The sequence below is a fragment of the Antedon mediterranea genome, chromosome 9 (genome assembly GCF_964355755.1).
Source record: "Antedon mediterranea chromosome 9, ecAntMedi1.1, whole genome shotgun sequence".
Lineage (NCBI taxonomy): Eukaryota > Metazoa > Echinodermata > Crinoidea > Comatulida > Antedonidae > Antedon > Antedon mediterranea.
In genome coordinates, this window is record NC_092678.1 from 14,756,423 (window position 1) to 14,772,775 (window position 16,353).

Here is a 16,353-nt window from a genome sequence, read left to right on the forward strand (position 1 = left end):
TTTGCAGTATAATTTTTATGTTTTATCACACGCGCGGTCCGATCCGAAAATAAACAAAAAAACTAAAATGGCTATATAGCCACTAACGGCCAACTTAGCTGAAACCAGGAAGTTGCAAGGTGAACATGTGAACTTATCGTGAACCCGGAAATTACTTCGACCCGTGTACAATTGAAATTGAATTTAAAATATACTGATGAAATCAAAAATGTTGTTATAAAAACATTTATTATATCTCCCTAAGATATAAATATGGAACAATAGCGTAGTACTGAAAACTAATGTTATCAAAACTACGTTTCGCGGTACATCTAAGATAGATAAGGTAGGTAGCCAAGGCGGAGATTTATACCAAAGTTTTTCTATTGTGCTCGCCTATGTCAGAATAAACCATTAATTTGTATATAGATTACACCTATAACGTACGTATGATCTGCACCGCAACATATCATAATTTAATTATGTTTTATGTGGACATGTCATTATAAAATGGTTGAATTTAGAATCATGACTGAAAGCAATGTTTACATTAACATGTATGTATAAACTACACGATTATGATTTATCAGTAAAATTGCAAAATAAGACACAATTGACACAATTCCGTCTAGGTTCACAGCATATGCAACAGCAAAACATTTTATTTCAATTTTTTGTTTATTATTTATCTATAACTATAATTATTCTTTGCAATAACCTGTAATAACCCCGATAGTATAAACATGACATCATTATGAATTCGTTATAGATCGGAAATAAAGATTTATATGATTATACCTATAAACGTACGTATGATCTGCAAACACATAACACAGTTAACATATTATTATAATGTAATGAGCTATATAAAATTATTTGGAAGTGAAATTGCACAAGATTCTAAAGTTACTGTAAGGTTGTTATATTGAGCAATGAAGTTATTAATTTAAGTATGTTGTTTGTAAACATGCCGTTATAAATAGTTTGAATTTAGAATCATGACTGAAAGGAATGTTTACATTAACCTGTTGTATATACCGTTATATACTATTGTTAACCGTTTTTGATGTTGTATTGTTTTATGTTTCAAACCTGTTAGTGGCGGTATTTATCGCTGTTGGTTTTGATTGAATAAAATAAAAATAAAATAAAATACTTAACGATTATGATTTTTCTTTCTTTAACATTGCAAACGAGAATCCACAGACAATCGATACAATTGAGTCTACGTTCACAGCATAATATGCACCAGAAAACCATTTTATTTAAAATTGTTATGATTATTTATCATTACTTAAATAAAATTATTTGCTGCAATGATCTGTTTTTTGTATAAACATATTGATTATATATTTTTTATAGAACGGAAACACCCCGCTGCATGAATTCATGCGTTCTAATAAACCTACCTTAGAGATAGTGAATTATCTAACGAAGGAAGGTGCAACAGTAACAGCACTAAATAAGGTAACTTTTAAAGTTGTATTGTCCCCCAAAACATGAAAAATAAAGATGAAAAAAATCAAATTTTGAATAGACCATTTTGTAGTTATAATAAAGTTATTCACTTTCGCCGAAAAAAAATCCGAAAAAAATATTGATTTCGCTTATAAAAAATCAAAATAAGTTTACCATTTTTTCGAACTCATAAGTTCAGAAATTCCAAAATAACGATGGTTAGCTAACAGCTCATAAATATGCATGATATGTTAATGAGTATCCAAACAGGGGAGATCCGATCTGTTCACCACGTAAACAAACATGTGCGAAGAACAGAAGAAAGTGCTGGGGTTTCCCTGATCGTATGATGTAAAAAGCTCTGCCGTTAATTTGCTGGTAAGTAGAATTCTATTTTAGATGAATGACACATCCTCCTATAATAGTTTTTGGCGTATAGTTATAGGCTTAGCTATCTAGGCTAGGGCTATAATATAAGCCTACTTCTACTATCTAGTAGGGCCTAGGCCTAGTTAGTACTGTAGTTTACTACTGTGTAGTGTAGTGTAGTGTAGCAGCAGCTGTAGGCAGGCAGATAATCGGGTCAGAAAAGAAGACGGGAACCCACTTTGAGGCCTAGCTAGGTCCTATATGTCGTACTCACCTAGCTAAGCCATCACTCCACAACTAGCTACAGGAAATAGGCCTACTATGTTGATGTACCACTGATATACATTTGGAGCTCGAATTAATTTTGAAGTCTAAAAAAAAGACTAACTGATGACAAAAAACGAACATTTGGAAAATGATCAGCATACAGTACCAAAGAAGTTGACGGTAGAATAGATTGTTGTTGATAGCAACCAAAACGAAAATACTAGTAATTAGAATAGGCCTTTTTTAGGGAGGAGATGCACTTTTCAGGGATTCCTTACTGTACATTAGTACCCCAAATTGAAAACTTCAGATTCATGTACAGAAATAATAATTATATGTATGCAATAAATTGTGAAATATTTAACTTTTCTATTTGACTTTTGTATTTATACATCATTGTTTTTCAATTTATAGACTAAGCTAATGAAGACTGGAACAGAAGTTACACCCATACAGCATTTTAAAGGCAACTGGCAGTAGACTCGGTAGTGGAACACAAGATAAATATTGGATGACTATCATAAAGCATTAGGCAAATGTGTTGGTTGTTTTCCAGCTTTTAAAATGTTGTATAGTTTTCATAATTAGAGCAATAACATTTGTATACAGCATTAAATAAATAAAAAATACTACTACAGTACATGAGATAAAATCACCATAATTTTAATGTGTGAAGATTTACAGTACAGTACAGTAAAAAATGAGTTAATTACTAGTATATTTCATTGAATTTCTGCATTATATATTGTTGAAAATTTATTTTCAACTATTAATTGATGTGTTGATTGTGGCATTACAGCAATAGCTTGTCTTCTGTGATTGTTCATCCATTTTAAAGTGTCATAGTAAGAAACGTTCAAATAAATATTGTGAATGTTGCTACCACATTTTGTGTTGATTTCTTCACCATTTTCCACTACTTGCTCATATTGTTCATTCAAGTGTGTTAATACCTATTAAAAGAAAGACATTATTTATTAAAATATGTACATAAAAAGTTTAATTGTGTGAATGTTGGTTTGAACGTTATTGCTTTGGAAGAATTTTCAACATAACGGTACTAAGTACTGTAAAGTACACATTCCAAAAAATATTTAACTTAGATTATTTGGTCATTTTCTCTAAAATAATTACATTATTGGATGTACAGTATAGGCCTAGTTACAATTTTCACAAATTTATATTAGCATTAAAATCTAATTAATCATGAAGGAAAAACCAAGCACCATAATCTCTCCTGGCCCTGGTGGTGACCTTATTTTCTATTTTTGGCAGCCATTCACAAGTTTTCGCTTTTTGAGTTTCGCTGCTCTTATGTATAATTTTTTTTAATCACAAACTCTACATAGAAAAGAAAATTAAATGTTTTAAAATGAATGAAAAGTGATATGAATAATGATAAATTAAAGACTATTATTAAATATTATAGTATTATACTAAAAATAAGACGAGTTGGTGGTGTCGAAATTCACACAAGTCACAATAAAACCATGGAGGTATAAAATATTTTATTTTTATACCTCCATGCTAAAACCTTATTCCTTACTCTATGCTCACAGATGAATGTTATAGGCCTAATCCTATTTAAAGCTAGGTTGGCAATAACTATTAATAAGGCTTACAAGTTGTATCTATTAGTATTAGCTAGGCCTGCTACTCACTCAGGGTGAACCCTCACTCAGGCCTACAACTAGGCCTAGGCCTAGTACTACTACCACTACTAGACTAGCTACTAGAACTACTCTAGGCCTAGTCAATAGATAGGGGATAGTACACTCACTAGATAGCCAGTACAGCTGTAATGGGCTAGCTAGGCTTCCCATACTAACTAACAAAGCTGCACCATAGAAACTACAGTTCTTACTTACCAATATGCTAGGGCCTAGCCATAGTCTTTTCTTCAAGTAGGAGTTGTTTTTTTTTTGTGTAACTACAGAACTTTCCCACATCGTCGTCTCGCCATATCACGTCGTATTTTTTTTCTGATGACCTAGAGGTCACATACACGCACAAGAATCATACAATATGCATAATTCAGGTCAAGGGTTAAATTAAACCGGAAGCCAGCTGGATGCCAGCCAACCGACTTCCGGTTGACTATTTTTTACTTTAAATTACGATTTTCTAAGGTAAATAATTTTTTTTTTTGATCCAATTTTTTTTCAAAGTGAATAACTTTTATGTATCATTAAAATGGCCTTAAAAAAAAAAAAAAATTTTGTTCAAGGGGACAATACATCTTTAAGCACATGGTATTTTTTCAAAAGGTAATCGAGAATAACTGAAACGTGTTCAGAAAGAGTGCTGAAGCTTGTTAAAAGCTAATACAAAAGAAAAATTGAAAATAATTTGTTCAGTAATGACATGGAAAAGGTTTGGACAGGAATGAATGGTTGGTTATAAAGGATCGAATACGAAGAATAAAAATTATAAATTTGATAACCATCAATAGGTTATGCATATAAGGTCAAATTCATAATCAAATATTTCCTGTTCATTAGGTAAAACTAATGAATTGTTCCGAAAGTTAAAACTTTCCAGGGTTCCAACCCCTGATAGTATACAATCCAAGGTGCTTAAAGCATGTGGTTCTCAAATATCCTGGTGTATTTACAGTCATTTTTAATACAAGAAGATTTTTTTCTGAATTCTGTTTCTTAATGTTAAGGTAAAAATTACCAGATATAATTCAATATCCATTTTTATATTTTAATACGTCTTTGTAAAACAATCAGACTTTTTCTGGGTTTTGTAAATATTTTATATATTAGATAAAAAAAATAAATATGATGGAAATAACACAGATCAATTAAAATATATTGAATTTACTTCTTGTTAGATATCATCTTTTTAAAGGACCATCACCTCTCTTAAGCGACCACTACACCTTTATTTAATTTAGTGACAACCACTTTTAAAGAACCACCTCTTGTAAGCATTCATCTCTTTTAAAGGATCACCACACGTAAGAAAGGTAGTTTCTTACGATAAGAAAGGTAGTTTCTTACGATATATGTGTCACATAATTGTTTAAAGGACATTGGAAACCATAATCATCTTTTGCACTGCAAATTATGATTTAATTAGGATTTGCTTGTTAATTAAAATTGTTGATGTATGTTGTTATTTTTTTATATCGGGAGTCCTTATTGAAACAAGCTCTAGAGCTTATAGAGTTATCTTGCTCTCATCCTGCCATTTTATTATATGTATTTATAATACAGTATTGTTGAATGAGCAACAAATAAAAAACAAACAAACGTTCTGCCATTCCTTATAATTGTATGAGTAAAACGTATGAGTATTCCTGTATCTGAAGTGTTTGTGAACACAATATGTCTTATAATATTCATATTGCATCAGCCACAAAACAACAACAACAATCAATCATGTTATCAGTTGTGTATAACAGTATCATTTATAAGAATCTTTATATTTGATGTTTATGATTCCTTCACAGAATGGATACACACCGATAACTATTTATCTGGAGCGTGATTATGTTAAATTAGAGATATTGTTCTGTCTGATAACCAATGGTGTATCACCCACATTACCAAAAGAGGTAATTTGACAAAAAATTTAAATTGCAATAGTATAGCATACTGGTAATAGTATGCTTAATGATAATTATTATTTTTGCTTCGTTCTTTACCTTCAAACGTAAGAAGGTATTGTACTGTATGTGAATTATTATTAACATGATGCAACTTCTCTTGGTATAAATAATACATTTTAGCCACTTTCGAGTAATTTGATTTAAAAATATTTATTTATTAAAATATAAAATTTTATATCTTTTTAGGAAGGAATCAATGCTCTACATATACATCTAAGTGGTAGATATGTTAAACCTACGTTAGAAATAGTGACTAATCTCATTAAACTTGGTGTATCTCCAACATTACAGAATAAGGTAAAGTACTGTACATAAGAGTGGGTATTATATTCCCGTGATCTAACATTGTGTAATTATCGTGTGGGACTCAAACACACCTCAGATCACGAGTGTGGTGTTGTTCATAACTCTATACCTGCACAAGAGTGGTTACAGCAATCAAATACAGTTGGACACCACTACTCTACAGCTTATAGAGTTATCATCTTGCTCTCATCCTGTCATTTTATTATATGTATTTGTAATACAGTATTGATGAATGAACAACAAATATAAAACATACAAACGTTCTGCCATACATTATAAGTATGTATGAGTAAAAAGTATGAGTATTCCTGTATCTGAAGTGTTTTGTAAACACAATATGTCTTATAATATTCATATTGCATCAGCCACAAAACAACAACAATCAATCATGTTATCAGTTGTGTCCAACAATAAGAATAAGAATCCTTATATTTTATGTTTATGATATATTCACAGAATGGATACACACCGATAAATATTTATCTGGAGCGTGATGATGTTAAATTAGAGATTTTGTACTGTCTGATAACCAATGGTGAATCACCAACATTACGAAAAGAGGTAATTTAACAAACATTTTAAATTGCAATAGTATATCATACTGGTAATAGTACACGTATGCTTAATGATAATTGTTATGTTTTGCTTCGTTTTTTACCTTCAAACGTAAGAAGATATTGTACTGTATGTTAATTATTATTAACATGATGCAACTTCTCTTGTTATAAATAATACATTTTAGCGACTTTCAATTAATTTGATTTAAAAATATTTATTTATTAAAAATATAACATGTTTTATTTTTTTAGGAAGGAATCAATGCTCTACATATACATCTAAGTGGTAGATATGTTAAACCTACGTTAGGAATAGTGACTAATCTTATTAAACTTGGTGCATCTCCAACATTACAGAATAAGGTAAAGTACATAAGAGTTGGCCTATATTCCCGTGATCTAACATTGTGTAATTATCGGGTGGCACTCAAACACACCTCAGATCACGAGTATGGTGTTGTTCATAACTCTATACCTCCATCAGAGTGGTTACAACAAGCAAATACAGTTGGACACCACTAAAGTTCGTGGTACCAAGATTAAATCTCTAAATAGGAAATGAAAATATATATATATTTTTAATTATCCGCATTCTTTGTTTAATTTAATTTGTTATTGTATGAAATAAGTACGTGTGATTTATAATGAACTTGAGAGAAAAGTGCCTTACGTACGTCTTCAATATTATGTAATAATATATCTTCATATCACATAGCATGAGGTAATAGGGATAGAGATAATTTATATACAAGATAAAAAAAATAAATAAGATGGAAATAACACAGATCAATTAAAATATATTGACTTTACTTCTTGTTAGATATCATCTTTGTAAAGGACCATCACCTCTCTTAAGCGACCACTATCCCTTTAATTAATTTAGTGACCACCACTTTTAAAGAACCACCACCTCTTGTAAGTGTCCATCTCTTTTAAAGGATCACCACACGTAAGAAAGTTGGTTGCTTACGATGTGTCACATAATAGTTTAAAGGACATTGGAAACCATAATCAATTCAAATATACACTTAAACACATTTTCTGCATTGCAACTTATGATTTAATTATATGATTAAAAAGTATGAGTATTCCTGTATCTGAAGTGTTTTGTAAACACAATATGTCTTATAATATTAATATTGCATCAGCCACAAGACAACAACAATCAATCATGTTATCAGTTGTGTCCAACAATAAGAATAAGAATCCTTATATTTTATGTTTATGATATATTCACAGAATGGATACACACCGATAAATATGTATCTGGAGCGTGATGATGTTAAATTAAATATATTGTACTGTCTGATAACCAATGGTGAATCACCAACATTACCAAAAGAGGTAATTTGACAAACATTTTAAATTGCAATAGTATATCATACTGGTAATAGTACACGTATGCTTAATGATAATTGTTATGTTTTGCTTCGTTTTTTACCTTCAAACGTAAGAAGATATTGTACTGTATGTTAATTATTATTAACATGATGCAACTTCTCTTGGTATAAATAATACATTTTAGCGACTTTCGATTAATTTGATTTAAAAATATTTATTTATTGAAAATATAACATTTTATATTTTTTTAGAAAGGAATCAATGCTCTACATTTACATCTAAGTGGTAGATATGTTAAACCTACGTTAGGAATAGTGACTAATCTCATTAAACTTGGTGTATCTCCAACATTACAGGATAAGGTAAAGTACATAAGAGTGGGCATATTATATTCCCGTGATCTAACATTATGTAATTATCGGGTGGGACTCAAACACACCTCAGATCACGAGTGTGGTGTTGTTCATAATAATAATAATAATAATAAATGAAAACTTATATAGCGCCGGTATCCTCCACCCATGTGGCGCTCATGGCGCTTTGTGCATTAACAACGTGCGAGAACATCAGCGAATAGCGACGTCTTTAGGTTGGTCTTGAAACTGTTTAGACTAGTTGAGCATTTAACTGTTGCTCGTAAGCTGTTCCATACACTTGCGGCCGCAACGTAAAAAGATCTCTGACCCCACTGATTTTTCGCTCTACGCTCTTGAAGAAGGTTTTGTGACAATGATCGAAGGCCTCTGCGGGATGATTCGTAACGATCCACAAGGTCAGATAAATAAGCAGGAGCACTGTCATTTAGGATCTTGAATACAAACAACGCAAGTTTGTACTTAATACGTTGTTGAACAGGCAACCAATGCAAATCCATCAGGACAGGAGTTATGTGAGCGTTTGATTTTGTATAAGTTACAATTCTAGCTGCCATATTTTGCAAGCGCTGCAAACGTTGTTTTTGAGATTTTGGTATGCCAAACAACAAGGCATTACCAATGTCAATTTTAGAAGTGAAAAATGAGTGTACAATCAATTCAGCTGTTTTCTTGTTAAGATTACCGCGAATACGACCAAGGTTCCTAATCGATATGCATGCTGCTTTGGATACAGTTGTTATTTGTGCTTCCATAGTGAGATTACTATCCAGCATGATTCCCAGATTCCGGACCACCGATGAGGGAGCGATGTTAGAGTTTCCGATTCTGATATGTGTGATGTTGATTTTGGAGATGTTACATTTAGACCCGACGATAATAAACTCTGTCTTTCCATCATTCAACTTTAGGTAATTTGTTGTCATCCAATTGCGAACATCTTCTATACAGGCTTCCATCTTACTGATTGCTGCAGCAACATCCCTTTGCACTGGATTTACTGACACATAAATCTGTGTATCATCTGCATAGAAATGGAAATGTAGACTGTGTTTGCGAATAATGTCACCAAGGGGAAGCGTATAAATGGAAAACTGGCCAGGCCCAATTACTGACCCCTGTGGTACACCATATTCCAGGCAAGCTTCATCTGAGAATGCATCATTGATACAGACTAGCTGTTATATTATTATATGAGTAAAAAGTATGAGTGTTCCTGTATCTGAAGTGTTTTGTAAACACAATATGTCTTATAATATTCATATTGCATCAGCCACAAAACAACAACAATCAATCATGTTATCAGTTGTGTCCAACAATAAGAATAAGAATCCTTATATTTTATGTTTATGATATATTCACAGAATGGATACACACCGATAAATATTTATCTGGAGCGTGATGATGTTATATTAGAGATATTGTACTGTCTGATAACCAATGGTGAATCACCGACATTACGAAAAGAGGTAATTAGACAAACATTTTAAATTGCAAAAGTATATCATTCTGGTAATAGTACACGTATGCTTAATGATAATTGTTATGTTTTGCTTCGTGTTTACCTTCAAACGTAAGAAGATATTGTACTGTATGTTAATTATTATTAACATGATGCAACTTCTCTTGGTATAAATAATACATTTTAGCGACTTTCGATTAATTTGATTTAAAAATATTTATTTATTGAAAATATAACATTTTATATTTTTTTAGGAAGGAAGCGATGCTCTACATATACATCTAAGGGGTAGATATGTTAAACCTACGTTAGGAATAGTGACTAATCTCATTAAAATGGGTGTATCTCCAACATTACAGAATAAGGTAAAGTACATAAGAGTGGGCATATATTCCCGTGATCTAACATTATGGAATTATCGGATGACACTCAAACACACCTCAGATCACGAGTATGGTGTTGTTTATAACTCTATACCTGCATCAGAGTGGTTACAGCAAGCAAATACAGTTGGAAACCCCTAACTTTCGTGGTACCGAGATTAAATCTCTAAAAAAGAAATGAAAATATATATTTTTTTAATTATCCACATCGTTTGTTTAATTTAATCTGTTATTGTATAAAAAAAGTACGTATAATTTATAATGAACTTGAGAGAAAAGTGCCCTACGTATGTAAAGTAGTAAAGTCGAAACCTAAGCTAATGCTAACGGCCTTGGTGCCCATCTCCATTTCCTTAGCGTTTGGGCCAGGGTCCACTAAGTGTGTGTGTTGCAGGGGTATGCAACTCCTCCCACACAAACGAGTCTGATTTACCTTCCCAGTAATTTTAACATACCGGTACCCATTTCTATCACCAGAGCATAAGCACCAGCAAAACCTTTTATTTTAATTTATTTGTGTATTATTTATCATTGCATAACTAAATTGATTTTCTGCAATAACCTGTATGTATAATTTTTTTATAACTCTATACCTGCATCAGAGTGGTTACAGCAAGCAAATACAGTTGGACACCACTAACGTTCGTGGTACCGAAATTAAATCTCTAAATAAGAAATGAAAATATATATTTTTTTAATTACCTTCATCGTTTGTTTAACAAATATAAAACAAACAAACGTTCTGCCATTCCTTTGTGTGTATTGTTTATCATTTTCTAACTATAATTATTTTCTGCAATACACTGTTTGTATAAACTTCATGATTATAATTTCTTTAAAGGACGGAAACACCCCGCTGCATGAATACATGCGTTCAAATGAACCTATCTTAGAAGTAGTAGACTATCTCACGAAGCAAGGTGCATCCTTTACAGCACTAAATAAGGTAATAATTATATGGCTACAGATAAGTTATATGATTACACCTAACGTCGGCAAAATTATGTTTATTTATCTATGGTTTACCCCATTTAAAAATGTAATGTTTTGGTGTGATTTCACTTACAACAATGGCATAAAAATAATCAATAAGGATACGAATAATTATGACCGGAAGAACACGCCGCGAAATGTTCAAACGTTTCTATTACAGTACGAATACTACTTTCAATTACAATTATCTCATATTTTTGCATCTTCCATAACACTCAATATCTCCTTACCACAATGCTAATTTTCCAATAGATTCCAATATATTCATGGTATGTGCTACTGTTATTGTTTACGTTTAATAATAAACTTCGTCATAATAATTTTTTTCTCTATAGGACGGAAACACCCCGCTGCATGAATACATGCGTTCAAATAAAGCTACCTTAGAAGTAGTAAACTATCTCACGAAGCAAGGTGCATCAATAGCAGCACTAAATAAGGTAATATAAGTCTAGAAATAATATATATGATTACACCTATAACGTACGTATGATCTGCGCCGCAAACGTATCTTATCCACTTTATTTTATATCATATTACAATTGATTGAGTTATTTAGAATTACTTGCTGCAATAATTATTTAGTATTAATTAAACAAGATCCTACAGTTATTGTGAGTTTCGTATATTGACTATGTTTTATGTGGACATGTCATTATAAAAGAGCAGAATTTAGAATTATGACAGAAAGCAATGTTTACGTTAACCTGTATGCATAAACTACATGATTATGATTTCTTTTATGATTCTGTAAAATTACAATATAAGAGACAATTGATATAATTCGGTCTACGTTCACAGGATATGCACAAGAAAAACGTTTTATTTAAATTTATTTGTGTGTATTGTTTATCATTATCTAACTATAATTATTTGCTGCAATACACTGTTTGTATAAACTTCATGATTATAATTTCTTTAAAGGACGGAAACACCCCGCTGCATGAATACATGCGTTCAAATGAACCTATCTTAGAAGTAGTAGACTATCTCACAAAGCAAGGTGCATCCGTAACAGCACTAAATAAGGCAATTCCACATGTTACTCGAAAATTCGGAGTATTTCCATGAATTGAATTATAATGCCTTAGCAAATAGAGTAGCAAATACTGTACCTACTTCGGTTTACTGGCACCAACTTGTCGCTTTTTTTCGGACTGCAACAAACATGTGTCATTATTATTGCCTGTCGTATTAATGTTGGTCCAGACGTTTTATAGATTTGCTTTAACCACCATGGAGGTTTATACCTCCATGCTTTAACGTTGAGCAGTATAATGACCTTATACATTCTGGGTAAAAGGCCAGCGATAACTTTTTGGTTATAGTTGAAAAACAACACTGTGTGTGGTCGATGACCTAGCTCCCGGCGGGATCATGGCCAACGGTTTTTTAAAGTAATCATTCAAAATCTAGACTGTGTAAGTAAAAGACACCTTTCATCGCAATTTATATATTAAATGCTTCAATAGGCCTAGTAAGATTAGTCTAATATAATGTCGAAGGAAGACGCTTTGTTGAAGATCCAAGAAATAGTTGAAGAAGTGGCCAACATTTTAACAGGTTCGTAGGCCTAAATAATAATTATATTTTAATCTGCCAGCAGTCTAGGCCTAGCCTAGGCCTCCTTCCTAGTTAGTAATACTGTAGGCCTGGAACTAGTAGGTTAAGGCTAGCCTACTATGCCTGTACTGACGGACAGGTGTATAGGTTTAGCTTAGAATTTTAGTTCAGACATTGACAGAGGGGACAAATATTGTCGGACCTATTTCAGCTAGGTATAAGGAAGGCCTAATAAAAGATAATATAATTATAATGTAACAGTTATTTTGTAATGTAGCCATGAAATATCTACGAAGGATTATATTATATACACATATTCCAATGAGAAATATAATGACATTTAAAAACACTTCTTTATATTTAATTAATTGTACACACTAAGTGATCCCCGAAGTAATCACATCGATATTGAAACTTAATGTTTTTAACTCTAAATTAAAAAAAAAACATACTAAAAAAACAAACAAAAAACATACGTACTGCATAACTAAAATTGTTATATTAAATTTCTTTTTAAAAAACGGTGTTATTTACATTATCTTAAATTATTTTTTAGGTAATTGAAGAAGTTCGAAAGATACTTATTACTAGGCAAAGAGGAATGAAAAACAAAAGAAAGCTTTTTAAAAAAGTGCTTAGCAAATTTTTCCAAAGAAGCGAATAATATAGTTTATTTTGGTATTTTAAAGAGAAACACCAGTGCTCCATCTGGTAAGTACAGTGTATGTTTTTGTACTTTTATCTATTCATAAATAGTTTTATAATGGACCAATGGTAGTGAGTAAAATACGTGTACATATTGTGTACGTATTTTTAACAGCTTGGTTCGACTCAAGCTAGTGTCATGCACTCCTCCCTTTGACAACTAAAATTAAATAAATGACTTATGAATATTAATTTTTGACAGATTAATGCTCTCCTGGCCAGCCCACCCTTTCCCCTTCCTTTTACATTGACTACCTACAAAACTGTAGGCTACATTAAAAATTTGAGCTACAGTATATCAAGTTTATGTCCATACATTATTCCACTCATTTAAATAAATTTATATAATATAATGTTTTCAATTTGTTATTTTTGGTTAGGTTCAAAGATAACCCATATGTTGTCAAATCTGTCAAACATATTTGTTGGGAAAAACTCATCAAAAAAAGTCTGCCGACCTTGAAGGTATTTAGTGTTTTTTTAAATTTAAAATACAAGTAATATTATGTACAAAATATCTTAAAGTGTTTTTTTAAAATCAAATTTATCTTAGCTTAAAATTCGAGGTATATACTATGTTTACAATAATTTATTAAAATCAAACAATTAAACAAAATTTACATTTAATTGTATGATTGTTATTATAAACATTGATACGGAATAAAAACATCAATCAGGATTGAGCACCGTTTTGCGTATTGTCTTCCTAAATAGTAATATTAAAAATAAATTTAGACCCTAATAATTTAACTAAAAATAATAGATACAGCCAGGCCTGTCTTTGGGATCGGTATAAACAGGGCAAAGTTTGTGATTAAAAAGTTCAAATGCATATTCCACCCACCCTTATGTCTTATAATGTAAAATTATTCTTACCACCGTTCTAATATTGCGTCATGTTTTTGTGTTTACCGCCCCAGATATAGGACTCTAAAACCACACCGTACCCAATTAGTTGATGATGTTACACATATTTTAAATACAGTAATAACTAAAACTATATTAATCTCTTTTCATGTTTAGGAACATGAATAAAGATCCAGAATCCTGGTCTTCACGCCGATCAGGTAATATGCCGGTATTGCTTTTGGACACCGAAATGGCCTACATTAAAGTTGAGCAAACAATTCTAACTACAAAGAAAGCAAAATTAGATGAGGCTCTAGTTACTCTCCTCTCCACTTTTTACCTTCTGGATTTCAATTATCCAAAATGAAAAGAAGTAGGCCTCACTATCCTTTAACAGTTAGTGATTTGTGATGAAGACACACCTGTACACTTGACAAAGGCTGTTGAATCATCATTAGTATACATTAATAAATTTAATTAAAGACACCTAATAGTTTAAAGCCCATGTGCGGAGAAGAATTTTACGAAATTTGTATTTTACCATTTTAATGTTTTTAAGTTTTCTTTTGATGGCATTTTATTATTAATAAAAACAAGTTTGTTTTAAAGAAGTTGTATATATTATTGTACCTAATGTCATGTAAATTGTAGTTCTTAATGAAAATAACAGTATTGTTAATATTATGTTTTATAACATTCTTGAATTTATTTGTTTAAGTAAAATATTACTTAAAATGAGTATTCATTTATCGTTCTTAAAATAAATTTTTAATGATTTATATTTTATAGAATTCTTGTTTCAAGCAATTTTTTCCCAATATAAGTAAGAATTTACGAATTTTAATTTGATAGAATTCTTGTTTCAAGCAATACTTTTCTTAAAATAAGTAAACATTTACTGGTTTTTATTTGATAGACTTCTTGTTTACTTATTTAAAAAAAAGTTTTGCTTGAAACAAGAATTCTACAAATGAAAATCGGAATATTCTTACTTATTTTAAGAAATATATTGCTTGAAACAAGAAAACTAAAAATATAAATCGGAATATTCTTACTTATTTTAAGAAAAATATTGCTTAAAACAAGAATTCTAAAAAATACAAATCGGAATATTCTTACTTATTTTAAGAAAAAAATTGCTTGAAACAAGAATTCTACAAATAAGAATCGGAATATTCTTACTTATTTTAAGAAATATATTGCTTGAAACAAGAATTCAAAAAATACAAATCGGAATATTCTTACTTATTTTAAGAAAAATATTGCTTGAAACAAGAATTCAAAAAATACAAATCGGAATATTCTTACTTATTTTAAGAAAAATATTGCTTGAAACAAGAATTCAAAAAAAATACAAATCGGAATATTCTTACTTATTTTAAGAAATATATTGCTTGAAACAAGAATATTAAAATTAAAAATCGGAATATTCTTACTTATTTTAAAAAAAATATTGCTTAAAACAAGAATTCTAAAAAATACAAATCGGAATATTCTTACTTATTTTAAGAAAAATATTGCTTGAAACAAGAATTCTACAAATAAAAATCGGAATATTCTTACTTATTTTAAGAAATATTTTGCTTGAAACAAGAATTCAAAAAATACAAATCGGAATATTCTTACTTATTTTAAGAAAAATATTGCTTGAAACAAGAATTCAAAAAATACAAATCGGAATATTCTTACTTATTTTAAGAAAAATATTGCTTGAAACAAGAATTCAAAAAATACAAATCGGAATATTCTTACTTATTTTAAGAAAAATATTGCTTGAAACAAGAATTCAAAAAATAAAAATCGGAATATTCTTACTTATTTTAAGAAATATCTTGCTTGAAACAAGAATTCAAAAAAATACAAATCGGAATATTCTTACTTATTTTAAGAAATATATTGCTTGAAACAAGAATTCTATAAAATACAAATCGGAATATTCTTACTTATTTTAAGAAATATATTGCTTGAAACAAGAATTCAAAAAAATACAAATCGGAATATTCTTACTTATTTTAAGAAAAATATTGCTTGAAACAAGAATTCTATTTTAAAAAATCGATAAATTGTTATTTATTTTAAGGCAGATACTGCTTAAAACAAGAATGAAAAAAACAATTAAATTCTTGGT

General features: G+C 30.4%; 1 long non-coding RNA gene across 1 annotated transcript; it reads right to left on the bottom strand.

The window, feature by feature from the left end:
- Positions 1-2,822: 2,822 nt before the first annotated feature.
- On the bottom strand, positions 2,823-3,744 carry LOC140058907 (uncharacterized). Its single transcript, XR_011847074.1, has 3 exons — positions 3,696-3,744; positions 3,300-3,414; positions 2,823-3,026 (listed from the first exon to the last, which is right to left on the bottom strand). It is a non-coding gene; the product is annotated as an uncharacterized lncRNA (long non-coding RNA).
- Positions 3,745-16,353: the final 12,609 nt, after the last annotated feature.